Source organism: Phymastichus coffea, unplaced genomic scaffold (assembly GCF_024137745.1).
Source record: "Phymastichus coffea isolate CEN01 unplaced genomic scaffold, Cenicafe_Pcof_1.1 PCOF00046, whole genome shotgun sequence".
In the NCBI taxonomy this organism is placed as follows: Eukaryota; Metazoa; Arthropoda; class Insecta; order Hymenoptera; family Eulophidae; genus Phymastichus; species Phymastichus coffea.
Genome location: NW_026706857.1, coordinates 1,098,451 through 1,124,705, shown reverse-complemented (window position 1 = coordinate 1,124,705; position 26,255 = coordinate 1,098,451). Strand labels below are relative to the sequence as shown.

Below are 26,255 nucleotides of genomic sequence, written 5' to 3'. Positions count from 1 at the left end.
TCCAATATAATGCAGGTAGTTTCATGCACGCTGTATGTAAAAACAAATGTTCATAGAAAGTACACACGATCTTTTACTTATGTTTAATGATGTTCGTTGGAGCTGCAGCTAAGCATTAACGCTCGTTCTCCATTTATCTATCCGTTCATCGATCGGTTTCTCATATTTGCCTGCGGCTGCTCCCGAGAATGATCAAATCCTCTGAGCCGATACTTGTTAACTCGTGCATACAGCGAGTTAAGTCATTATATTACTCTCTCATTCGTTTATACACTCGCTGCAAAAGGAAAAGTTGCGGAAACTCAAGTGTAATCAACGCGCGCGCCCGTACGCGCATTGCGGCAGCCGAAGCTGCTCTAGCGCAAATGAACTTCCGTTTCATGCAAATCCCAGACAGCAGCGCCAGAATCAAAAATGCCCCATTGACAATGCATAAATAAAGCTCTTGGCGGTGCGCGAGCGAAGGGAGAGAGCGAGGTAGAAATTATTGGCCGACGAGTAATATACGTTATTTCCAAACACGAGCGTAAATTGCAGGTTACACGATCGGTCGGCCTGATAATTATTCAAAACCGCCGATGGAGACATCATAATATTTGCTTCGGCGATACACTCTCTCGCATGCTGGCGAGCCGCGATTTATTGATGCCCGCATACGCGCCAAACGTAATCCCATTCTAAACGTTGCTCCACGTAAATTCGCCAATTTTTCCTGTGATTAAGCGTTGCGCACGGTGAAAAGCATCATTTGCCCATTGCCGAACGCGAGAGCTTTTTCTCATTGTTGACACGCTAGTTGTTTCATTGGTTCATCTTGGGATATCCGCGCTGACGGTGGAAATTGGAGGATTGGAGGATTCGTTATCTTACAAACAGGTGACACGTATATATAAAGGAGGCAGGCGCGCGGGCACCGGATTGGTCGCGATATACACCGGGGGGAACCCAGAAAAAGAGAGATTATTCCTCTGCGGGATACGTGTGCGTGTGTACACGATTTTCGGTCCTCCTCTCTTTCTCGCATTCAACCAACGCTGCGCGAAGATACTGTGCGACTGATTTATGGACTTGAGATATGTATATACGTATGTGTGCTGGCTTCTTTTCTCTTTTTGTCCTCGTGAAATTAGCGGTCGTCCATCCTCTAATTTATAGGCTTTTAATGTTAATTTTATTAACAACGAAAGTCATTTGAAAGGTTTTCTCCCAGGTGGGAAAAAAGAAATGTGAGATAATATTGACAGTCTGTTTTTTCAACGCTTGAATAGGCGACGTGGATCAAATTTATATGCCTCATCTTAGGTGGTTAAGTTACGTGGAAGAGGCTTCCATTAGAACATCAATTTTAATTCAAAAATATTTATTATGCCTGAGAAACGTTGAAAATTTCAAGTTAGATAGTGTAAGAATAGGCAATAAAGCTTCTCATAAGCTTTCTAAATTAATTATAAACGTACCTGATTGAGCAACTTTATCGCACGAGCAAACACGAACGAACTAGAACGAAATTCCATAAATTTTGCAAATAGCTACAAACCAAATAAGCAGACGTATGTTAGCCTCTGAACACAGATTTTTCCTTGGAAAAATTGCTCCTTACAAAAGAAAGAATGGAAAAGAAGCACTTACGGACACTAAGGTGTACACCTTTGAGAGAAAGAGAGAAAAGAGGAAGGTCCGGGCTTGGTTCGTGGTATAGAGTTGGAAATAAGTCGGCAATAAAGCATATGTAAAATATATTCTGGAATTCCTTTTAGGACGCAGATATACGGTCTCCAACTCGAGAGAGGAGCGAGCATCGGCCGTTTTCTCTCTCTCACACACCTCTTGCTTTAGGTCCGTCGTCATTGTCGTACTCGCGTACTTCGCGCTTGGGTATATCTCTGTCGCTCGTTATACGGGGGTGCGCACCGCATGCCGTACACGTTCTTTCGCGCGCTCCCAAGATTTATCCTCAAGTGCTCGGCGATACCCGCTAAAAGAAAAAAAAATGTAAAATATTCCACTTGATTAATTTATCGTCTTAGTTAGCGCTGATATGGAACGCAGCGCTTATTTATTCGCTGTCCGAGGTTCGGTCAGATCGTAAATAACATTCGCTCAGCACAGAGCAGGAGAAAAGAGTGCATCCGAAAATTTCTTATTCATCTCCGATTACGTCTTTCATCTATTCAATTTTGCGCTCAAGATAGTGCGTCCATTAAGATTTCTACGTACGTAAACCAGCTGCGTGCTTTGTGAAGGGGAAGTAATTCTGCAAGATGAAAAACGTGGCGCCATAGACAAAAAAGAAAAAAAGAGTGCATGCATTGTAGTACAAAGAAAAAAAAGGAAAGTCAACTAGCTAGAGTTAAGAGAAAAAAGGAGACGCCATCGGATGGAAAAGGGATGGCCGAAGAAGGGAAGGGGGGACAGAAGAAGAAGAAGAAGAAGAAGAAGAAGAAGCGAGCGAAGAAAGAAAAAGGCAGCTAAGGTGTCGCCTTACAACCGGCTCGCAACGAAAGCCTCTTTGCATGCCATCTCCTCCACCATCTCTATACTGCTGCTTGCTGCTGCTGCTGCCGAGCTTGTTTCTTCCTTTTGCCAGCCTGCTGCTGCTGCCTTATGCCTCGCTCCTCGTCTCTCTTGTTTGGCTGGCTGCGATGCACCGTTGCAAGCTGCTCGCTCGCGCGTCTTTGCATAATTATTACGCGCGTTGCTCCTGTTCGCTCGGCTGGAAATACCTCGATCTCCGAACCAGAAAAAAGAGCACGCACGCACACAAACACACACATATACTCGGAACGTTAATTTTATTGCTTAAAGATCACGCAAGGGAAATATTTTTCTTCTACATTCGCGAGCGTTGAAATGAGCCAGTTGGGAACTCGCCTACGATTAAGTAGAAGAGATAAGGGCACATTTCCTTTTTTTTTTCACCGAGCGATTAATAAAGGTGACCCGCTAGCGGTCTAGTTATTCATATGTCGAGAAAAAAGAGAAAATTAAGTCGGCGGCGAGGGGTAAAAAGTGTCGGAGCGACGCCATCACGAGGCAGAAACTTTTTTCGCTCTCTAGCGCGTAGGCGGGTGCGAGAGAGTCGGCAAGCTTTCTGAAATATACAGCGCTCTCTCTTTCTCTCTCTTTCTCTCTCTCTCCAGGGAAATTTCGACTTTTGTATACTTGCCCGCGCGCGTTGAAGGAAGACCCGTGTGCAGTATCGCCACGAACGCTTATTTATCGAATTCACATGCAAATCGAGACGAAGAAACTTATTACCTGTCTGGTGCCGAGTGCCTCGTTGAGTATTGATCGAAAGAGGAAATACGTAGATCAGCGAAAGTTTGCCGAGTTAATTTTATCGATGTAAACACGCATTTGCGCGCAGCAATGTCGAACGAGCGGGGAGGAAGAAGGTTGAAAAAGGAGTGAGGCCTGAATCGAATCGACCGATACTATTCAGCAATGAACAAAAGTGTAGCGCGCGGCGCGAATAACCGGTTCGCGCATATACATATATAAGCGTGTACGGGGCAAAACACAAGGTGCTCGCGAACGCGTTGTCCGGTAGCCCGAGCCACAAGATTACGCTCGCGCGTGTGTGCAATAAGCGAAATAACGACGAGAGCAGCAATAAGATTCAGCATTACAAAAAGAGGAAGGAAAGGACAGAGGGGCTCTCTTTCGATGCAAAAATCTTGCGTACGCGAGAGCGACATAAAGCCCTCCGATATCTTATTCAAGAAAGTTCCATTCGTTCTTCTTATGGCCCCGCTGGCTGGCTTGCGCGCATTCTTGACCGCGTCACGCATAACTCCGCCTGCTCTGTTCACGTTGTGCCCTTATACCCCAAGAGAAAGTCGGGTTATTTCCGGTCGACGCGTTCTATTGCGTAACACACACTTCGCGGTCTGCTTCGTGGAATGTTTCTTTTTTTTTTCCTTTTTTCTTTTCCTTCCTTCGTGAGAGAGGAGGAGACGTTTCAATTGAGGAGGTACGTGTCAACACCCCGACACATCAGACAGCGGAAGCTATGAGATTTTTGAATGGCTTCCCGCGAGAAGGATTTTAACTGCGTTGATTCACGGACGCAGCTCGCGTCACGAAGACTTACGTCAATTCTGTCGCTTACTTTCATTGCGAAAAAACTTTAATTTACTTTTCTCTTGCGATTCCATTCCGACTTATATGCATCGATAAGTCTTTTCGACTCCACAGCCCAATATATATAAAAAAAACGAAAATAACAACGAGAGAAGAAGATTCGAGGCGGCATTAGTGATAAAATGAGACACGACGCCCCTCGTTAGAGCTACCCCTCGCGCGCGAGCGTTTTATCTCACGAAAAAAAAGAAAAATATTGCGATCGCTCCGAACGATATACCGCGCTTTAAAATGGCTGGGCACGTTTTTCTCAAGTTTCTAAATTGGGTACTACATTGTTTTGAAAGATTGTCCCTAAATTATTGCACTCGCGAAAATAAAGAATAAATTGTTTCCACGAAAATTGTGCAAATGTCTTTTGTGTTTTCACGTTCGACTGTAATCGTCTGCACTGATCGGCTGCTTATTGTCTCGAAAATACAATGTAAATTGGCAGCTTTGTGATTCATCGTTACGTTACATCGAAAGTTGCAAGTAATAGTCATCGGCACTCTTATTATCGGCTTGAAAGTATTCTTGCGATACCATTAGAGAAGATTTAAAAATGAAAACTAAGCATAGAAATTTGGAATAAAAATGAAAACGATCTGAGGCACAAATAAGTTTACAGCGAGCGCCGCGAAAGAGGCCGTGTAATTACGAGAATTTAGCAACGGCAGGGTTGTTAGCCAGAGCCCTTCTCGCGCAGTTTGGCGACACCTTGCCCTTACGCCTTATTGCCAAGTTAGTGCCTGCACACGCGGCGACAGTGGCGAAAGACGAAACTCGCTCGCGTGCTAGCAACGAAGTCTCGCTTGCTCCAGCCCAAAGAAGAAGAGGAGGAGGAGGAGAGAGAGAGAGAGAGGACATGTCGGTATGAGAAACGCGTAGCTACGCAGCGAGCCCGTAGCTCACTCTCTCTTCCCCTTCCCTTCTCTCTCCTCTCTTTCGTCCGAGGTAATCCTCTCGGGGGCGTGAGTTACTGCTTTGCCTTTCCTTCGTCCCTCTTCTCTCGCGCCGCCGCCGCCGCCGCCACTACATTCTTGTGTATAGTAGGTATATCCCCCCACCCAAAAAATACACGCACACGTACACACTTCTTTCCGGGGCTCGCGCGTCTTTAAACTTTTCCCTTGTGCGAGCGGAAAAAAAGAAGAGCAAAGCGGGGAGGAAGAAGGATTTTTCGCCGCCGCTGCTGCCGTTTGATCCACGGGAATAAGAAACGCCATCCGACGACATTACTTCTTTTTCTTATTCTTCTCGCGAGAGCTTTTCTTGCTTTGCTGCAAAAGATCTCACCCAGCGAATGCCTTGTCGCTTTTTTTTGAATTGTATTCCAAAAGTATGACCTGACATTAATAGCTAACTATGATAAAGTTTTGCAGTGTCATTTTGTATTCTGAATGCAGCTATACTCCTATCGATATATGAGCGTGCGGGCTATTATTATTTTTTAAATCGTTGGAAAAGGTTTTGCGGGCGAACGTGCTTACAACATACATATTTCGAACTTTTAGTGACGGGAATATTGATCATGCTATATTTCGCTATACTATAGAATACCTTGTTCTCACTCTACACAAACCATTATAGCGACATGTACAATCTCAATTACATTAGAAAACGTTAACGGCAAAATTGGTTTTTCATGTTAAAAGACGTCCATACACGCCATAAAGCTTAAATAAATAAGATGTCTCATTTGTTAGAGAAAAGGAAAAGAAGAGCAACGCCCATAAAGCTCAATAATTCAAACACGTTTTCTCTCTCTTTCTCTCTCTCTCTCTCTCTCTCTCTCTATTCCCGCGTGAGCCCTGGGGGTATAGTTCCTTCTCCGCCCTCGCGGGGTGACTGTTGGTCGACCCATCCCCCGTGCGATAGACTGCCTCGCTATCTTCCTCCCCCCGCCCTTTCCCGAACAAGGACGAAGAAGAATAAGAAAGCTCTCGGTAGAAAGTTGGTGGCTTCTAGGCGAAACGAGAGAAGGTAGAGGGTAGGAGGCAAGGCTTGGCACAGCTGGAGCAACTACGGCAGCAGCGCCGGCAGTTAGTCAGGCGTAATTAATAACTTACGACGGAGTTAACGAGGAAAGCAATGGTGTAGCTTCCTTAACTAAGGAAGCGCGCTGCGCGGCAAGAGGCTGTATAAGGAAAAAGAGCGCCGCCGTCTCGCGTCAACTGATCTAATGCCGCGCATAAATACGTTAAAGGGGGAATCCCAGAATGTGCCACCATAGGGAGAAAGACAGAGCGGCTAAACGGCCTTCGAGAAGCCTTGCATATCGATGTCGCCTAATAAAGCTTGCCGAGCGATGGGCTTTTCGCCGCTTAATTTCGGTACGCAAGATTGACGATCCGAGCTTGTGTGCACTGTCGCCGTCGCCGCCTCGAATTAGCAATCTCTTAGGCGCTCGCCCAGCACAATTTAAATATCGACGAAAGGGTCGTTGGTTGCGAGCGGTAATGTAATTGCGACGATCAATTTACCCGAGCGACGTCATACACTAGAAACTTGCGCACAGCAAGACAGATAGCCTCGCCATGGCGCGTCTTAATTCAGCCGACGACGACGAGGCAAGAAATCGTAAGCCGATCGTTTTCGGATTTACGAACTCCGCGACGCTGCAAAAAAGCGGTTGCAGAGGATGCCAGCTACTGTATGATCCACGATCCCCGAGGCAATTCACTTACTTTGATTTGATTGGCCAGCCCCGAGGAGCTTGGCAGAGATAAGGGATGCGACCGGCCGTGTGTAAGGAAAAGTGCGCGCTGGCTCCGTTTTCTTTCCTCCTCCCCCGTCGGCAATCAACGTATTGTAGCTCCTACGCTTATTAGACTTGGCGGCCAGAACTTTCCCCTCAAGACGACTGGCCTGTCTATTCCTATATATGTATGCTAGTGTTATGCTCACTCACCCTACTACAACTGTCGCTGCTACTGCCTTCATCTTCTTTTACCGCCGGGGCTTGCTGCAGTCACGTAGCCTGTAGTTCTTCGTTTGCCCGACGGTTTTGATTATCGTCAACGCCATTGCCAATGATTTTTATGGGGCGCGTGCTGCCAATAGAAATCAATAAACAATTTATAGGATACATTAGGCTCGATTCGTTGTTATTGCATTTTCCTATTTTCCACAATTTATTGTAAGAAGTGAATACAATATTTTTGCTATAAATATTGATCAGCTCTCTGGAATTCAATGTTTTATGACTAATTGTAGTATATTTCAACTGGAGATACAAATACAATTATTATATGATAGTTACTTTGAATTTCAATGAGTCGCTCGCTCGTTTATAAGGGTAAATGACTTGAGCACTTCCTTATTAAGTTTAATTTGCATAGCTTAAATGTGTTAAATTAAATTAAAGTTTTTCTTTTGTAATATTCAATTTTTACAAGTTATTATTAACAACGAGTTTAACGAATGTAACAATTTCTAATACACAGCTCAACTTTTGATGAAAGTTATCTCGAACTTTGACAGATTGAAAGCTCTTGTATATTAAAATTTTCATGGTCCCGTTTGAATGTCTTCATAAGATTCACCGTTTTCCAAGTATTCAAGTCAATATTCGAAGTATATATTAAAGGATAAATAGAAGATTCACAGAAAATAGTAATAAAGTCATAAAACGAGCAGTAAGTGACATAAAATTACCATTTCATACACTTCACTTCACCGTTCAAAAAAAAAAAAATGCCCTCCATACTCGATTCCAAATCGTTCAGGGTATAAAAAGATTTGCACGCCCTATCTAATTTACATGCGATGCATTAAAAACGCTGTACACGTTGACTTGGAAAGCAAGAGCAGCGGCAGCGCAGTTATCCGTAATCGTCGGCGACATCAGCCCTCTCTTCGCCAACCAGCAAACGAGCGCTCGTAAAGCCAGCAGGGATGCCGTGTACTCCTAATGCCCTAGCGAATTATTCGGAGAATACGATCGCGCGTTACGAAACCCAGTTAACAAAATAAAATATTTTCTTCTCTCGCTCTCGCTCGAGAAAATAAACAGGCGCTCCATTGTGCAAATTCAGCATTCGTACGATAAACAGACAGATAGACAGACAGACAGACAGAACGCGGACGCGAGAAGCGCGTCGCGCAAGCGCCGAGGGTGGCAGCACGACGAGTTATCTCGGGCTGTCACATTTTCTACTTTGCGGCAGGGAGACGTACGGCGACGGCTTAATTGGGATAGGCGGCTTTCTGTCTCTCCCTTCTTTTATTTATAAGTTCGCTCGAGTCTATCGTTTGCGGCGGCGGCGACGGCGACGGCAGCGGCAGCGGCATCCCTTGGAAAACGACATTGCTGCGGGGCCCCTTCGAGTTTTGTCTTCCGATAAAGATGGAAAGAGAAAATTGAGGAAGACTTTGACAAATAACTCTTGTAAATGCGCCGACTCATGATAATCTCTCTTGAAATTGGTTTCTTGTATTAGCCTTTAATTTTACGTTTGCCGTTTCCGCCACCGGATAATTAAACTGATAGATATATTGCGCTTGCTCTCCTGCTGCCTTATACGCATGACGGAATAGCTCTAATTGAACGGTCGATTTACATGGGACCGTTTGTATTGAAAATTAATGCTTGATTGAATATACGCGTACAATTCAGAGCGGGAGCGATGCCCCGTAATTGTGAGAACAATCAAATGGTAATTCTTTAATGATTGAAATTCATCGAGTGCGCAATTGCGCGAGCGCGTATAACACCTCATTCAAATATAAATTGATGCATTAGGAAGCTGCAAATCCACGCTAGCTTTTCAATAACGTATCTATATTCACTGTCGACAAGTTTTAAAAAATTATAACATCTTGAGCATTTGACCATTTGACAAAAAGAGCAGAAAACAATTAATCCATCCGGCAAAGGAAAGCCGGGCTGTACGCGCGGGCGGCCGGGTTGAGAGCAGTATGCAGTCTGGGCGCACTTGATTGCGCAGCGATAATAAACATGACTCGCCGATATGAACTCGCGGTCTGTAATATTTCGCGCATGCCGCACGATACACGCGCACACACTCCGCACACGAACGTGCGAATGTGTGGAGAGGGTAGCGTGTGCTCTATGGCATTCCACCCTCGCAATTTCGCGCGTGCTCCCACCAATAACAGATCGCCCTGGATACCGTTGTAAATATGACGCGCTCGCTCATCGCAGCCATTCGTCTGCATTCTTCTTTTTTTTTGTTATGTTTTTTTTTATGATCCCCTACACATATATATACCCTTCCTTATAACCTGCCGGCGCGTGAGCCAAGCTCGGATTTTTATCGAGCGCTTTGCATCTTCGTAATTGCGCTATTATATGCCGAGTATACACGCAGTGGGTCTATTATGCACGGATAATGGCTCTAATTTTCGCTAACTCTGATTTCCGATTTTCTACTGCTGTGCTTAATTGATTTAAAAGCAGCGTGCTTCCGTCAAGATTCAATTATGACAAAAGGTGAGCTTGAAATCAGGGAATATGTGCTTTTTGTTTTAAAAATCAGAAATGGTATTTATCTATCGGAGAAATTTTTATTTTGACTTGTTCAATTTTTTTGTATTCTACCATTGACGTTAGGATCCTTCAGTGGTGAAATTTGGTACTCGGCAAAAATAATTTATATTTAAGAAAATAACAAAGCAATAATTACAAGTTGTTCGATCAATAATTTGTGAATTATTAAATTATTAACAATGACTGGAACAATGAAAAGACTATTCCCGGAATTTGGGATTTTACGTTGACAATAAATAAAAGTATGCGAAGCCATTAGAAATAAAATCGGATACGACAAGAGGTTGAACATGATGAAAAGTAGCACGTATAAAAGCGAGAAAATTGAAGAAAATAGTCGGGAGAACAGCCACTTGGAGTCCATTTCCCGAAATAGAGGGGTTTGCAAGAAGAGAGCGAGCGATCGGGAGGGAGAGAAAAAAGTTGCTCTCGACGTCCACACGGGCGTGCATACGTGTATGTATGTGTGCGTGCGTGTGTAGCGATGGGGCAGGCAGGCAAGCGAGTCGAGCTTGAATCCTCTAGTACTGTGGCAACGGGCGCTTTACGAGGCAGCAACGGCCGATAAGGTGAGCCCCCGGCGCGCGGCTTATTCCGCTACTGCACCCAAGTGGCTGTTCAGCGCTGAACGCTGCTACACACACTCTCTCTACTGTACTGCGGCCGCTCTCTCTCTCTCTCTCTCTCTCTCTCTCTCTCTCTCTCTCTCTCTTTCTCGCAGGCCACACACTTTATTCAAAACCATTTACACCTCTCGAAAGTGGTGCTCCGGCGGATTTGGCGCTCGCTCTGATTCCCGAGCGCACTTTTTTCCTCCTCGATATAACCAGTTTTCGGGCGTAGCGTCATTAGTCAAGCAGTTTTGCGAATCGCACGAAACGATGCGATCGTGTTATAAGTAGCAATGATTGTGGCAGCGAAAGTACCGGTAGCCATATGAAGCGTCCACTAAAGTCGAGAGACACGATACGAACGCGACGGTTACACGAGAGGCCGCCATTAAAGTCACGTAAAACGAGGGTCCTCAAAAAATACAGCCGTAATAACGGAGAGTACGTAAAGAGCGGGCGGCAGATAATCTCACATAAACGCGGGAAACAAATCAGCTGTTGCGCGGCGCATGCGGAATCGAGTCCAAGCACATTGTTCTGCTGTGCGGTCCTAAGAGCTTCGCTAATTACACGTTTGTCTGTCTACAGGGGCGAATGGACTTCGCAGACGTGGGCGACAGACGTATACGCGCTACCAGACGTTGGAGCTGGAGAAGGAGTTCCACACGAATCACTACCTGACGAGGCGGAGGCGAATAGAAATGGCGCACGCGCTGTGCCTGACGGAACGACAGATTAAGATCTGGTTCCAGAACCGGCGGATGAAGCTCAAGAAGGAAATACAAGCCATCAAGGAGCTGAACGAGCAGGAAAAGCAGGCACAAGCGCAGAAAGCTGCGGCGGCGGCGGCGGCGGCGGTGGCGCATCAACAGCAAGGGGGCCCCGACGGGGGCAACTAGGGGTACGCCCTGCACCGGAGCCCCTCCGACCACCCTCTCCTAGCGGCCCAATGTACACAGCTGTATTAAGGTGACCGTCCGCTCTATTTCAATCAGTTTTGCTACTAGAAATCTCGAGGTCACCTGCAACGACCAGCGCGCTTTATAGTAGGCTTGATGGATGCCCACGGGCGTATGGGTTGCGGGATAACGGGACGAACGAGCGCCAAACGGTCGTCGGGGGATTTATGTTATAGGCTGAAAATGTTTGGGGAACAGGTTGATTTGTCGGGGCTACGTGACTCGCCTCGGAAACTCATTGTTGCTCCGTCCGAGCTATCAATTTTATAGAGTGATTAGCCTCACGTGATACGCGGCAGCTAACGCCACCGTTGCCACGGAGCTTTCATCGGAATCACTCGGGAAAACTCATTAATTCGCAGCTAGTGCGACGACAGCACCGCGAGCACTCCCGAGTGACGCCGGGAAAAAATTAATCGAGCCAGCGCGATAACCGCCTTATCTTGACTCGACCGCGCCGGCATTCACCTCCGATCCTTTGGATTCTTTCGGTGCCGATCGCTATCGGCTGCGGGAGGAGGGCGGCGTGAGAAGCGGTTCTAATACGGAGACAGCCGCGTATTCAGTGGAAACGCAGAAAAAAAATGCACCACCTGCTGTATAAAACATGACGATGCCTTCCCGCTTCGACAATCATAGTCGACTGAACTCTATTTTTTTTTCGTCTCCTTACGAGGTCTATTTATTATCTACACTCGTGTTTGTAGCTATTAAATTTAATAACGCGGCTTTTTACTCGAATGATGGAGACACGACATGAGAGCACCCTTCGAAATGGCTGAGGTTCTCACACGTATTACCAACTGCAGCGCAGCGTGCTCAAGAATATCAGCTTGGCGCGGAGCAGAGAGAGAGAGAGAGAGAGAGAGAGAGAGAAAATGAAATTACGCGTTGACTCAACGTGATAAGCCTTTAGACGAGTGCTAAAGCTCAGAGGCAGTCAGCAGAAAAACTTGCGGGTCTCGACCGCGCCGAGAGTAATTTTCACCTGTAAACATTGAAGGCGTTCGCGATATTCATCGCGAGAAGAAAATTTTATTATTTTCATCTTTTTGCGCGGTGTTGCAATCTCGCTTGCTTGCATACTTTTTCTCCTACATTTTCCGCCGGAAAAACTTGTATCTTTGCGCCGAATAGCTAATGAAGCGCGGACCACGCGCGAGCGCGTGCGTTTTTCGCAATTCGCCTCCCGTGCTGCAGCCCTTGAATTATTCCAATCGCGTCGTCCACAAGTTAACTGCGCTTCTTTCTTTCTCCCGACTTCCATGGAAAATTCTGCCACATTTTCTTCTTTTTATTTTCACTTCCGACGCGTAGATAATTTTTCAACTTTCTTTTTCTTTCTGAAAGAAAGGGGGTGCGGCAGTCCTTGGGAGAAAGTACAGAGAAAGTCTTTTTTCTTCTTTCCGTCGCTGATCTCTTCTTCGTCTCGTCTCTTCAAAAGAAAGAGAGACAACGCGGCTAGTAATTCGTATTTTGGTCTACGGTCGTAGGAAAAAAAGACGTGAAAAAGGATGTTGCACGCGCGTCCTGATTTTCCTTCCCTGCAGGGCATCTATGCCCTCTTTTAATATCACCAATTTGGCTATTTTAGATGTTATTTATCGAGTCATAACATTGACGTGCGCGTAAAAAGTTTATTCAGCGTTCATAAATCATCGCGGAACACAGTGCGTGCGTAGTTAGGAAGAGAAGTTATAAAAATTCTTACGCAAAGATTTACAAGAATAACACACGCGGAAAGTGCATAAGAAAGCGAATAACGCCCAGAGAGAGAGAGAGAGAGAGAGAGAGAGAGAGAGAGAGGCCGATCGTTAGGGCTTCATTAACACGCATTCATTGAAGTTTCTTGCGCGCTCGCGCGTCGACATTTGCATTCGAATGAATACTGCCGCGCGACAATGATAAAAGTACAAAAGTGCTTTAAGTGCATCTCAACACGCTAAGTAAACACAGCCTCTTGTGCACGACTATCAGATACAGACTGAGGGAACGCTCGTGTGAATTTTGCTATTAAGTAAGTCATTTGAAAAACCCGTATAAATAAGCTGGCGGCGCGGTGCGCTCGATCTTCATTAAAAAATGCGAAACGTATACGTACATCGTCATCCTTCGTGCGCGCAGCTTATAAGTACTTGATGGTTTTATATATATCTATATATACGCGCGCGCGCATCTGCGCGTGTGTGTGTGCACGTGTGTGTGAGCTCGTCGGCTATTTAATAAGGTAATAAACATATCAGCACCTTTTACGTACGCTGGCGGGGCCATGCAGCAGCCATAAGAAAAATTTTGCGCGCAGAGCAGTACGAGGCAGTAACTGCAGGCAGCAAATAATTGCTCGCGTATATCGTCTCGTTGATATACGACATCCAAGCAGGCTTAATTAGGTTGTAAAATGAGTGACGATGATTCCGGTTGTACTCTGCTGTATGTGCTTGCCGCCATCGTCGTCGTTGTATATCACGTGACGACGAAAGTCCTTGAGCTATCTGCCCCTCCTCGGAAGTAAAAAAGTCGCTCCTCTCGCTCTTCCAGATGTTCTTAAAAAAAGAAAAGGAGAGAAGAGAAAATAAATAACGCCGCTCTTCAACGAAAGCCAACAGCTTCTCGGTTAGGCCGCAAAGCGTTGATTCAAGATGGTCCGTCGCTCGGCAGCTTCCTCCACCTGCGAACACACGACGGCTCCACAGCGCAGACTTACGGCGTTTGAAATCCATGCATATGTAGAGAGAGAGAGAGAGAGAGAGAGAGAGTGAGAGAGGGCGGGTGGAAGGGAGGGAGGGAGGGAAGATGGAAACGGAAACTCCAACTAAAGATCCAAAGTGTAATTCCTCGATTATACGCGTTTCAACACAATTCACGCTACGCACACCCGTACAGCCAACCTTTTATCTCTCTCGATTTCTCCGTGCCGCCGCCACTTGCAAGCGAATTGAGATATCGATGTCTTGAGATTCGCTCGCTCGCTCAAAGAAGCCGCGAAAGAGCTAAGAGCACGCGCAGAAAAATGCGCCTTCGAGGCACACATACACACACGCTTCGCTCTATGTTATTTTCGTCGCGACTGATTCATCTGTGTGGGCTTTCGCTCTTCTTTTCTTCTTATTTCACTCAGCCTGCTTTGATGCCGAATCGTAAGCGCTGAAACGAAAAACTTGAGATTTTCTGATGTTGCCATGATACACGCGAAGCGCGAAATTTCGCGGTGTAATAATGTAAGGCGCTTGTAATTGCGCGGTTTGTCGGCAATGCTTATGTTATGAAGCTGGCGATCTGGAAGAGAGCGAGCAAATAAAGCTCATGCTCCTTCTTCGCTTCTCGGTAGCGACGCTATTGTCCGACGCAAATGAGGAATATTTCGTCGGGGAAGCGGGGTGCAATAACAGTTTGTTGACGGAGGGAATGGCGTGTGAAAGATTTCAATTTCTAAGCATAGAGAAGCTCGTAAAAGGTCAAAAATTAAAGCGCGCGCGTTTTCCTCGTTTCGTGCGCGAGCTGCACGTTGTATATAAGCGCGCCATTTCCGGTAGATTCGCTCGTCGTTTTCACCTAACGAATGGCGTCGTCGTGTAACGAATAATTGGATAAACGCGCGGTATCACACAGACTCGCTTCCAAGCCGCCTGTTACGGATAGTCGAGTGTGAAATTCGATCGACCAGCAGTAGCTGATCTGTTGCGCGGAATGGTCTTTTTCAAACGATCGCTCGAGGCTCAATCTATGGATTATTCAATGAGCGCGGTCTCGGTAACGAGTGATTTCGGGCGCGTAACGAGAACGTAATGATCGATTTCCCGCTTATGGTAGCAAAATACCCAGTTTCGTTAATGGCGCACGCGCGCACGTTATTCACTCGCTTTATACCTCGGCCGTGAGGCGGCAGGAGACTGCCCGACGGATAGACTAAAGGCTATAGCCTTCGCTTGCCGTCGCTTCTAGTTCATACTCGGCTCGCTCTTGATTCCGACTGAACGCTTCGATTGGATGGACAAGCCAAAAAATTCTTACACCATCTTTCTTCGATATATTTTTGCTTTTACGGTTTGTTTGGATAATAAACATTTTACGAGTCAATTGTCATTTGAGAAAAATATCCAATTTCACCAATGTTAGTTAAAACTAAAAGAAAAGCATCGAAGGTTGTAGATAATCCCTGTTTTTATCTTCGTGTTATTTTATGCATCACTGACAATCGCTTCATTTTATTGTTTTTGGATTCTATATATAGGTCGCAATCTACACTTTACTCGGCATTAATATTTTATCATAAAAACTCTGCCTCTTCATACATTATTTTAAATAATTTAATGTTAGATTAATTTGATATAATGCGAATAGTTACAAGTAAATATACATTTTGTATACGCCGTAATGGCGTTTAAATTGCATGAAGTGCGTTTTTATAGACATATGGGTAGCATAAACACACGTTATAAATTTTCAGGAGTGTGGATGTTCTCATTTTTGCGCGAAACGGAAAAATTGCCGAGATATAAAACCCGGATAAATTTAATGGCACAGTGAAAATGAAGATGCTATCGAAAGTTTTAACAAACGGATGTACTTTTTTATGCTTGAAGCGCGTGCGGCGCGCGGGGTACATGTTATTTTCGTATAAGTCTTCGTCATTGAATTTAAGTCCACACATAACGTAGTGCGAACGAACAATGAATTATTCTCTATTAATAACGTAGTTATAATATAAATGCTTGATTAAAGTGTGCGTGTAACGTCAAGTGTAATTCGCAATGAGGGATATATGAAATAGCCACTCGACGGCTACGAAGAACGAAAGGGCGGCTATGCTGAAACATACGGCGAGCAATAAATAGCTGGCGGATTGATTCTATGTAGAATGTAATCGCATTAGCTGCGATATCGTCCATAAGGATTTTGTCAAAATTACATCGTACACAAAGGACACGGTTGCAAAACTCATAGCATTGCCCAGCGTAGTGTTCTGTTAGAAGCGAGATGATATATAACGAAGGCAAGACTGCGGCGTAGCCGTGGCACTCGTACAAATAGGATTCGCGAGGTGCTTCTCGCCAAGTTGTCCGTCGGTGGCGCGCGTTATTAACGGGCCAATGTCACGGTCGAACCGCGCGCGGGCGCGCTACGCGACGAGTGGCCAAGGCGATCGATCGGTACGGTCTCGACGTATCAATTAGCGTCGCGCCTGGGCCGCGCTGGCGGCGGACCCGGTCGACGCGGCACGGCTACGCGAGTCGGCCGCGCATAACGCAAGATTCGCCGCGAAGCCGCGCGCGGCCCGTCAACGTTGCCATCGCGCAATGACGGACGCCACCTGGCGGCTGCTGCTCGCATCCGGGGGCTGCTTAGTTATGGCTGCTCAACCTCCCCCTCCCGCTACGGTGGGCGTGACTGGCCGAAGCGAGCGAAAGGTGGGGTGAGCCCCGAGGGCCGGGCTTTTACTATGCGCTCTCGCGGCTGTCTCGCTCGCTCACTCTCGGCCCGTCGCGGCCGAATGACAAATGCCGGCGCTCGCCGTCGGCCGACGTCTCTTTTCCTTTGCGCTCGCGTAAAGCGCGCTTGGCAACGGGCGAACCGAGGCAGCGCGCCGCGGTCGCTTTAATTGCCGACCACGAGATTTGGCTGCTCGCCAACAGATGGCGACTGAGACTTGTGGTCGGCGGCCGGCGGAGTGTCGGTATACATATATATTGTTGCGCGTGAAATATCAGCGGCAGAGGGGGGCCTCCCTACCTTACCGACCGTTGCAGGGACCACTTAACTCTTATACCACTGACGAATGGTTGCCTCGGCGCGCACCACGTAGTTCGATGATCGTCCGTAATGCGCTTTATGGTTTGTTTTATCGACTCGGACTCGCGGCCGCGCGCTCGCGCCTCCAACGCAACGCTGGCGGCTCGGCTCCGTGACTCTGCCCTACAGGCAGCGGATACATCTTGTAGCGGTCTCGTCTCCTGCGCGTTTTCCGCCGCCGTATCCGCGCTTTTCCGGCGCGCGCGGGAGGACGATTCGAGCGGCGCGCTATCCACTTGTTTGTGTAACGGCTCGTGGCTGCCAGCGAACAATAACGCACCGCCACGGGGGCTGGGAGCGAGAGAGCAATTATTCACTCGCGCTCGGGAGCCCAATGAAAGCTCGCGGATTTATATATCGCGCGGCTGCCCGGCGATCTCTTTTGCGTAGGCGCGCTGCCGCTGCTGCTGGCGCTGCACGGCGGCGCTGCACGTGCGACCAATTGAATTATGCCTCGGCGAAATTGGGATACGCGAGACAGCGATTGCTCGCGAGTTATTTATTGCGCTCGTGTGCAGTCATTCGCTAATGGTGTGTACTCGTTTTTCTCTCTCCTCAGGCGCGCGCGCGCGTCACGCGCTTTACGGCCTCTTGTTTAGCTTGGCGCGAATAATTAATTGCGAGAAAATCTTGTTTTTTTTTCCATTGTCGAATATAAAGATCGTAAATTATGCGACTATTCCATGGAGGCGCGCGTGCGCGCGCGCACACGGCCACCTGTCGGAGCGATTTATTATGGAATTAGCGCGAATTTATTCAATTTTTCGCGGCGCGCGTGACAGGCGTGCGCGCGGCGAGCACCGGGCACGCTCGTCAATGGAAACCGCGTGTGGGTGTCGGTGTGTGTTTGTGCGCGTGGCATGCAGCCGCGTGTGCTCGGCAAAGGATCTTTATCGGTTGTAAAGGAAGACATTTACGATCCATAAAGACTGCGGCGGCGGTGGTGGTGTGCGGCGGCTGCACGGGCTCACTCATGCGACCATTACCCCTTCTCCCCGGCTTTACTCGTGTGCTTGCTTCTGCTGCTGCTGCTGCTGCTGCTGCTGCTGCTGCTACTGCTCTGACTTTCAAGGGCGACTACTGGCACGCGTCCGTAGCCCGAGATTTACAGGTTACGCTCTCTCGGCAACACCTCGTAAACTCGGCTTAACGACTTTAACCGGGCCTAACTGCTTCCTTCCTGCAATCAAAGCGACCCGCCCCCTCTCGCTCTTTCTCTCGCTGCTGGTGGCCTCCTACTGGCACTGTAATGCTCAGCTTGCCGCAAATCATTGGTCGCAGTGTTGTAATAGTAGGCTAATGATGAGTTTCAATCCTTTGTCCAGTGAAAGAATTTTGCGCTCGATGACAGACTTGCTATTGACGATTTTCGAGCTACTAACAGTGCGATCGGCAAACTTTTCGCGCGCGAAATGTCCGCGGAAGATCAGTTTTATCAATACGTGGTCGCGCGCTGCTGACACGTTTGACGCACCTGTATAAATCCTAATCGATGACGTCAGTTGCTACTGCGACGTTTATCAAGATGCATTTTATATTTTTCGGGCGTTCAACAAATTGTCGCCTATCATTCGCGCGGCATACTTCAGTTTCCGCGTTAACGCTTTTACGAGGGTGGACCTTTCGATCGGACAATTAACGGGAAGCCCTCGAGGATTCGCCATTACGATCGTTGTAAATAGACCGTAGTTCGGTAAACTCGCTTCGTGCTCGCGCTCAGCTCTGCGCGAGATGCGGAATTGCGCAACGAACAGATTTTTGTACCGCGATGACATTCACACGGATAGGCGCGACGTGAAACGCCGAGATAAAGCAAAAACCGTGTATACGCTTGTATACAATAACTGCTACGGCTCCATCGCTATCGCATTGAAATTTCTTACAGCTACAATACGAACGGAATGCGCGTGTGTTGCGCCGGCCGAGTGCTTGTTGCTGCTGGCGCGCTCCGTGTGTATATATGTCTGTGCTCGTTCGTGCGTGCGCAAAGATACGTGGAGCTCTTTATGATTTGTTTTGATTACACTTCATTAGCATTTCACGCCTTTCGCTCTCGCGCCGCGGCATAACGACTGACAGTAAATCCGCCCGCTGATTTTATCGTGACGTTTATGAGCGTCATTATCGGGTGATACAGCGCGGAGAGCGCGCGAATGCCGCACAGTTCTGAAGCCTACGCCTTTGCGCGAGACGGAGGCGGGGGTAGCAAGAGAGAAAGAGCGAGAAGCCAGTCGCACCGGTGCGTCGCGTCCATGCTTTACCCGCGCGCCACTGCCTTGATCCGCATGCGTGTGCGTGCGCGCATGTGTATGCGTCTGTGCGCGCGCGCGCGTGCGTGTGCGTGGCTGCTGACCCGAGAGTGGGGAGGCACTATTGAGTTCAGCCATTTTCCGAGAGATAGCGCTCTTATGACTTACATCGTTATAATCATTGTTCTGCCGACAAAACGGTACTATAATGATAATATAATCATTACATGCTCATGAAGCTTGCGTTTTTTTTGTTCGCCTACTTTTTTGTATCGAGGCTCGCTAGTTTTCTAGAAGTTGGAATCTAGTATATTTCTCTTATTAAATCTCAAATATTAATTTTTTTATTTATTTATCTATAACTACATTATCATTATTTTTGCAACAATAAAGCCCGCCTAATCGCTTTATAAATAATTATTTTGCTGATGAAAAAAATCGGCATCATAAAAGTCGACATAATATTTTTATTTTAACCAACTATAAATAATATGTAGTAGAATTATAATCTTTTTATAAAGCTATATCCTTTATTTTGTCATTGTTTGATTATCTAAGTGTATATTTACTTATTATCGCAGTAGCTTATATTATCTTATGCTAAAATGTTAGTTAATCGACTATTACTTTATATTTGAAAGTGGAGGCATTGCTCAGAAACAACAATCCATCTTTCACAGAGAACAAAAACGAAAAATGGCTAAGAAATCCAGGGTAATGCCGTTGACGAGATCTAACCTCGCGGGGTATATGTACAACGGAAACGGGCTTTCGCGAGTATCCAATTTCTCGCGCTTTTCGTACTCTCGAAATCTGGTGCTAGCGACGCCGCTGGCATTAGCATTTAAAAGCGCGCGGCCAGTGCAGCGTCTCGCCATTGCTGCATTTACACAACAATGAGTCGGTCTAAAAACTCGCAGAATCCCCAGAGCTCCAAAAAAGAAGGAATAAAAAACGGAGTCTCAGCAGCAGCAGCAGCGACCGAGTGTCGAGACCCCTCCGTCGTCTCATGCGCCGTTGTCCTCTTTTTTTCCTCCTCTTTCTGTCCTTCTCTCTAGGTCCGTGGATATTTCTAACATCGGCCCCTATCCCGCAGCTTGCGCAGGGAAAGGAACGAGGGGAAGGATGGGCTGTATGTGTGCTGCGACGTTGCCAAATTATCTTTCTCCAAGACCTCGACTAACCACTTAATACATTCTTCGCTAGCAAGAGCGAGAGAGAGAGAGGAAGAGAGGCGATAGTTATTCGATTGACCGTTTGATCTGATCGCAATGTTTCTTCTTCTGAGTCGTCGTTTCGTTTTTTTCTTTCTAAAGCGGCCTCATTCCAAACGCGTTGATTCATTATAAAGGTACGCTCTATACCACGGACAGACCCAAGCATGCCTTTACGATGGCCATAGATATGTTTCTTTGAAATTCTAATGGAGTGTCTTTGAAAAGTGTCGCTTTTTCGATTTTTAATTAAATTATTTTTGAATATTATATCGTCTATTGAGATATTTATCAAAACACATATTGCGAAGTAAAGAAGTTCACGACCAAATTTATAATTCAGTCGAGCTATAGAAGGATTGTGTTCATAGCATTTGCAAAGGCTATGCATCAACCGGACTAAGTGCACTATAACATTACATTACAATTGGATTTACAGCCTACCTATTTACACGTTAATGTGATATTTGTTTTACCAGTAACTGTTTAGTTGGAATCGATACGTTAATGGTGCCATACAGCAGCCGCTAAATTCGAATAATATCCCGTCGATTTCTCATTTAACGTTCTTCAGAAAAAGAAATAAAAAATCAGTGTACCAAATTAGGTTTCTATACTCTGTCCTGTAAGACTTACATATAATAAGATAGCTTCGTTCGCATCGTCCATCTTGCATTTTCGTGCTCGTTTATTCTACACGATGGACCACCCGTACGTATATAGCCTGGGCCCATCTCTCTCTCTCTCTCTCTCTCTCTCTCTCTCTCTCTCTCTCTCTCTCTCTCTCTCTCTGCTTAGAGTTAAGCGACGCGAGTTTAATGTTTCTCCGCGCGCCTCACTCAATAAATATCACTCGTTCAATTTATCGCACAGCCACTAACTTACACTAGCGGGCGCCAGGACACGCAATTAACACGCGCTCAATCTCCGGTACGGCGACGCTAAAGACGTCGCGAATAATCACTCGCACGTCGAACGTGTACAGTGATTGCGCTGACGAATATCTCTGCCGCGCTTACCGATTTTCGCTTTCCGCGATGCATTATGAGTGCGGGCCAGGGCGGTTTTCAGCAGAATGATCGTTGAATTATTTTTTGGTTTTGCCACGAAGAAATATTTACTTAATTTTTTTGGGATTTGGTGAAACTTTGTGAGAGTGAAGAATATATGGGAATGAATTATGAATTCACTTCCAAGTGTCGCGTTATCAAGAAAAAAAATCTTTTTTTCCAACGGCGATAAATCTCTTTTAAACTCGATTCTATTGAAGATGAAGTGTCTGTCGGCTCATAACAAAGTATTAGTTATATCGCCGAACGAGAGAGAGAGAGAGAGCTATATTCTTGTTTCTGACAGAAGAAACATGGTGCTAGTATCGCGATGGTGAATTATATGTGAAAAGTAGTTTACATAAAAAAAATCACGATGTGTGATTTTCGGCGTCGGCGCAAATGGAAAACAAAAAATTCCACGACCTCTTTCTCGCGCACAAAGTCGCCGTCCAAGAGGGTGTTGCAAGCGGGGTGGATGATTATAACGTCAGAGGTAGCGCGTGCGAGCTAATTGTGATACATTCCACGGGGAGTCAGCGTGTATATATAACTTCAAGAAGTTGAAGAAGAAGCTCTGGCGCTACGATAGGCACTATGGCTTGCAGCATCCTCTCATCGCGGCGTCTCTCACTAGATGTTTTTCATTTTCTTTATGCGACCCCCGACGCTCGTAAAGCCATTACCCGTGACCGAGAGGAAAAGAAGAAGAATAAGAGTCGACGGTTGAAGATTGGGTAAAAGAAGCTTTGACACGCGCGATTGTCTGAAGGAATCCAATCTTACGCCGCTGGGACTTGTGCCCGCGCTGCCTCGTTAAAACTTTTGCGACAATTTCGCTCGGTCTCTGGCTCTCTTCCTCTAGAGACGTCATCAAAATTATCGAAAACCCGATGATCTTTTCAGTAGTAAATCAAACAGTGGCGCACATACGGTGGAACTGCTGCTACGATAGGAGCAGTGGTAGCACACAACGTAACCATCCATCGTGGACTTTCGCCGTCCGTCATTTGCATATTAATTGCTTTCCCCTGCAGAGAGAGAGAGAGAGAGAGAGAGAGAGAGAGAGAGAGAGAGAGTATGGTATGAGTACTACTGCTGCACATGTGCTGCCGCTTGGTAAATCTCGGGCGATATCCTCGAGTATAGTCGAACTCTCGCAGCGCTGCAGCAGCTCGGAAGCAGCAGCGAGGGGCTGCGGAGCGCCCCACGGGAGAAATAAAGTTCCTCCTCTCGCGCGCGAGCCAATGCGAGAGAGGCGAGAACTGCGTCTAGTTTTCATCGGCCGCGCGGTAATTTATTTTCGTAACCGATTGCCCGCCCACTTATTCTTGCGTCGCGGCAAAAGAAAACGTCCCGCTTCATTAAGGGCGCGAGCTTACGTGCGCCCGTACCTATAATTTATCGGCGCCGGAAAGCCAGAGTCAAAGGAAAAAATTTTACCAAAGTAGAACGCGCGCGCTACGACACCGCTATCGCGAAAAACAGAAGGATGTAGAAAGAGAGAGGGGGGGGGGGACACTGCGCGGCAGCGCGAGACCGAGGGAACGATCCGTCTCCCCTGAAGATTTATCGAGTAAACAGACGTGCTAGCTATCCCAGAGTCCATTCTCCGAAAATATATTTGCCTAGAGATTTCTAAAAAAATAGTCGGATATTTTCGTCCTCTGCTAACTTCCACGTATATCCCATTAACGCCGTAACCGAAAAAATTTAATACGCCGTTGATTGGCGCGTAGAAAATAAAAAAATAAAAAGATGCATTTGTGCCGGCTTATAGCGACAATTCATCTTTGCGCGCGGAGTCGTAAGGCCGAAGTTTGAGAAAAAAACATGGCAATCTCATAAATCCCAGTGTTGAGTCTTCATCCCTCTCACACCCTCTCTTACGCGCGTTCTCATCATTAAGCGCGAGAACGTTCTCATGTAAATTAACGCGGGCGCGTAAAAAAGCTGCCGGGTCGTCGTAAAAAGAGCACTTGCGAGAACGTCAAAAAGTAAGGGGCGAAAAAAACAAGCGCCTCTGCGTGCACTCGGAGCGCCGATGCGGTAGCGGAGTAAGGCGCAAGTAAAAAGTAGCGCTGGCCTGCTGCAAGATGGGGTATAATTAATTAAAGCTCGCGCGACCATCCGTCTCGTGGCGCTCTCGATTTTCCTTTTGCTATCACGAGACTTGGCGTCGTGGCGTTTTCCACGAAGATTATTCTCGGCTTTTCCAGGCGGTCGTCGTCGTCGTCATCGTCTCGATTCGTAGATAAGCTCGGTCTAGCGCGCGCTTACACAGCTATATGTCTTTTTGTCTCAGTTCTACCTAGTCGTAGCTCTTATTGCTCGCGCTCTATCTCGTTTCTTCGCCCTTCCGTGCATGCGCCATCTCTGCGCGCGATATACACGCGCGGGGCTATCTCCTTTCCTCTTTCTCCCCTTTATCTTGGACTTTGAGCGAGCGAGCGTGACAGAGAACACGAGCGATTCATCATCCTCGTACTTTCCGTCTCTCTCTCTCTCTCTCTCTCTCTCTCTCTCTCTCTCTTTCTCTCTCCATGCCTGGCTATATTGCTTTTTTCGAGGCTTTTTCTTCAAGATTCCCTATAGACTAGAGATGTAGAAACAACCAAAAAGTTTGATAAATTTATTGAATTCCTTTTTCCACCTGCAAGGCAAAAATAGAATTTATGCTTATTGAGAATGATATATATTATCTTGTCTTCTGTGTAAGTCAAATTGGATAATTGTTATTAAGATTGTACCAATTTTAAACATTTTAAAACAATTGCCAAATTTATGTGAAAAAATAACTGAATCTCGGTTTGGCTTCAATAAACGCACAATTTCACTTCTCTAATACTTAATAAATCATTCGTGCGTAATCTAATTTATTATTTATAACATATAACGTTTCCAATCTAGTTGATCTTATTCTATATAAAACAAGCTTTCTTGCGTGCACCTTAAGAAAATTAAACCGAAGCTGGTGTGCGTATGTATATATTTATTTATTCATCGCGAGCGTTACACAACTAGACTGTACGTGGCGAAGCCGTCATTGCCACGACGGGGGGTTGTAGGTGAAAACTCACGCGGAAAGATACACGAGACTGCGCTTGAGACATCTATGTATATCTTAAGCAATACATCACACATACTCCGCCTGCAAGATACATATAATCTATTAAGAGATATCACGCGCTATGACGATGATAACGTTTACAGACCAACCTTCTACACCGTATCTATCATATGCGTCCACCAAGATAAGCAAATCTATCTTACGTGTCGTTTTATCGAATCGCAATCGAATAAAGTGGTGGGATCATTCGCTTTTCCTTTTTTTTGCACGATGCATTACTGCAGTTCACTCAATTCCGAAAAATGTCTCATTCACGCGTGCGACAATCGATTTATCGCTCGGCGCAGTTCTTTTTTCGAAAGAGAGAGAGAAAAAAGGTGGCATTCCGATAATTCGGTCATGGCGCTGCTACAGGGTATGTATTGCAGGAGAGAGGGGGAAGGGGCGTTCCACGAGCGCAGAGCCATCTATAAACCTGGAGATTTATGACGCTGCAGCAGAGCGAGAGTGCCCCCTGTCGTTTCGCCCCCCTGCGGGGGTTGCGCGCGATCTCTCTCTCTCTCTCTCTCTCTCTCTCCCGAATAAAAAGGAGCTGCTACAGCCGCTGCTGCTGCTGCCGTTGCAGCGCTACGCGGTGAGAACATGAAAATAAAAGGGGTGTACAAGTTCGATCTCAATCGCCCGCAACGTCTTTGGGTTTGTTGTTTCTTCGAGAGCTCGCGCAAATGCGGCACGAGAGAGCGTGAGAATTGGATGTGTCGAACGATGATTTATCGTGCACCGTTGTGCGATGCCTTTTTGTTTTATAACGAAGCAACCGCCGACACTGCTAGTTATTTATATGTTTTAGCAGGTCCGCGGAAGGGCTTTTTGATGGCTTAATTTATAGACTGCTCTGCGTGCGCCGCTTTTTTATTTATTTTTTTGTCGTTGTTGTCCTTTTGCTAATTTTGCGATCACGAAATCCATTCATACTAAAACGATTTAACATCGACGCATAGCATATCTTTATAATGAATCTCGAACAAATAACAACGACAAAAAGAAAACGGAGAGAGAGACAAGGAATGTCAAGCTTTTATCTGGAAAGGCTAGCGCGAATAAGCGAGTGGTGCAGTTGTACGAGTAGCGCGAGAGAGGTTGAACGGCCCCCTCGGCGCGGCCGTCCATTCGCGTGTCCTATCCCAGTCGGGGCCGCTTTACGAGCAACCTGTGGTAACGAGAGCGATAGATAATAACCGTTACTCTCCAAAGCTCCTCTCTCTCTCCCTCTCTTCCTCTCTCCCTCTTCGTTTCGCACTCCTACCTACCTCTAGTCAGCACGTGCTCTCTCTCTCTCTCTCTCTCTCTCTCTCTCTCTCTCTCTCTCTCTCTCTCTATCTCTCTCTCACTTTCTCTCGCTCTTTTTCGTCAAAAACTTCCGGCTGTACCTGTGACTTCTCTTTTTCTTTTTTCAAGCCGCTGCAGTTTTGCATGCGCTCTCAGCCGGTGCGCATCGTCGAATTCACGAGTTATCTTGGAGTTTCGTATTTTTTTTCACATCGCAAAACTTTCGTCTATGCATGGGTTTTGTCTTACTTGTTCGTACGTTCATGTGCTGTGCCCGTGTGTTCTATGCTCGCGAGTTCATCCTTTTTTCTTTTTTTTTTCAGCAGCCTTACGTTTCTCGCTTTTTA

The 26,255-nt window shown here is 46.4% G+C and overlaps 1 protein-coding gene across 4 annotated transcripts in view; it reads left to right on the top strand.

Annotated features, from left to right (window-relative positions):
• The window catches only part of LOC131664933 (homeotic protein antennapedia-like), a 281,825-nt gene that overhangs the window by 76,147 nt on the left and 179,423 nt on the right, over positions 1 to 26,255 (top strand). For all 4 annotated transcript variants that reach the window (XR_009301979.1, XR_009301981.1, XR_009301980.1 and 1 more), the window contains one exon: positions 10,837 to 11,217. The gene's annotated coding sequence lies outside the window, so the exon portion shown is untranslated. The remainder of the gene's footprint in view (positions 1 to 10,836; positions 11,218 to 26,255) is intronic.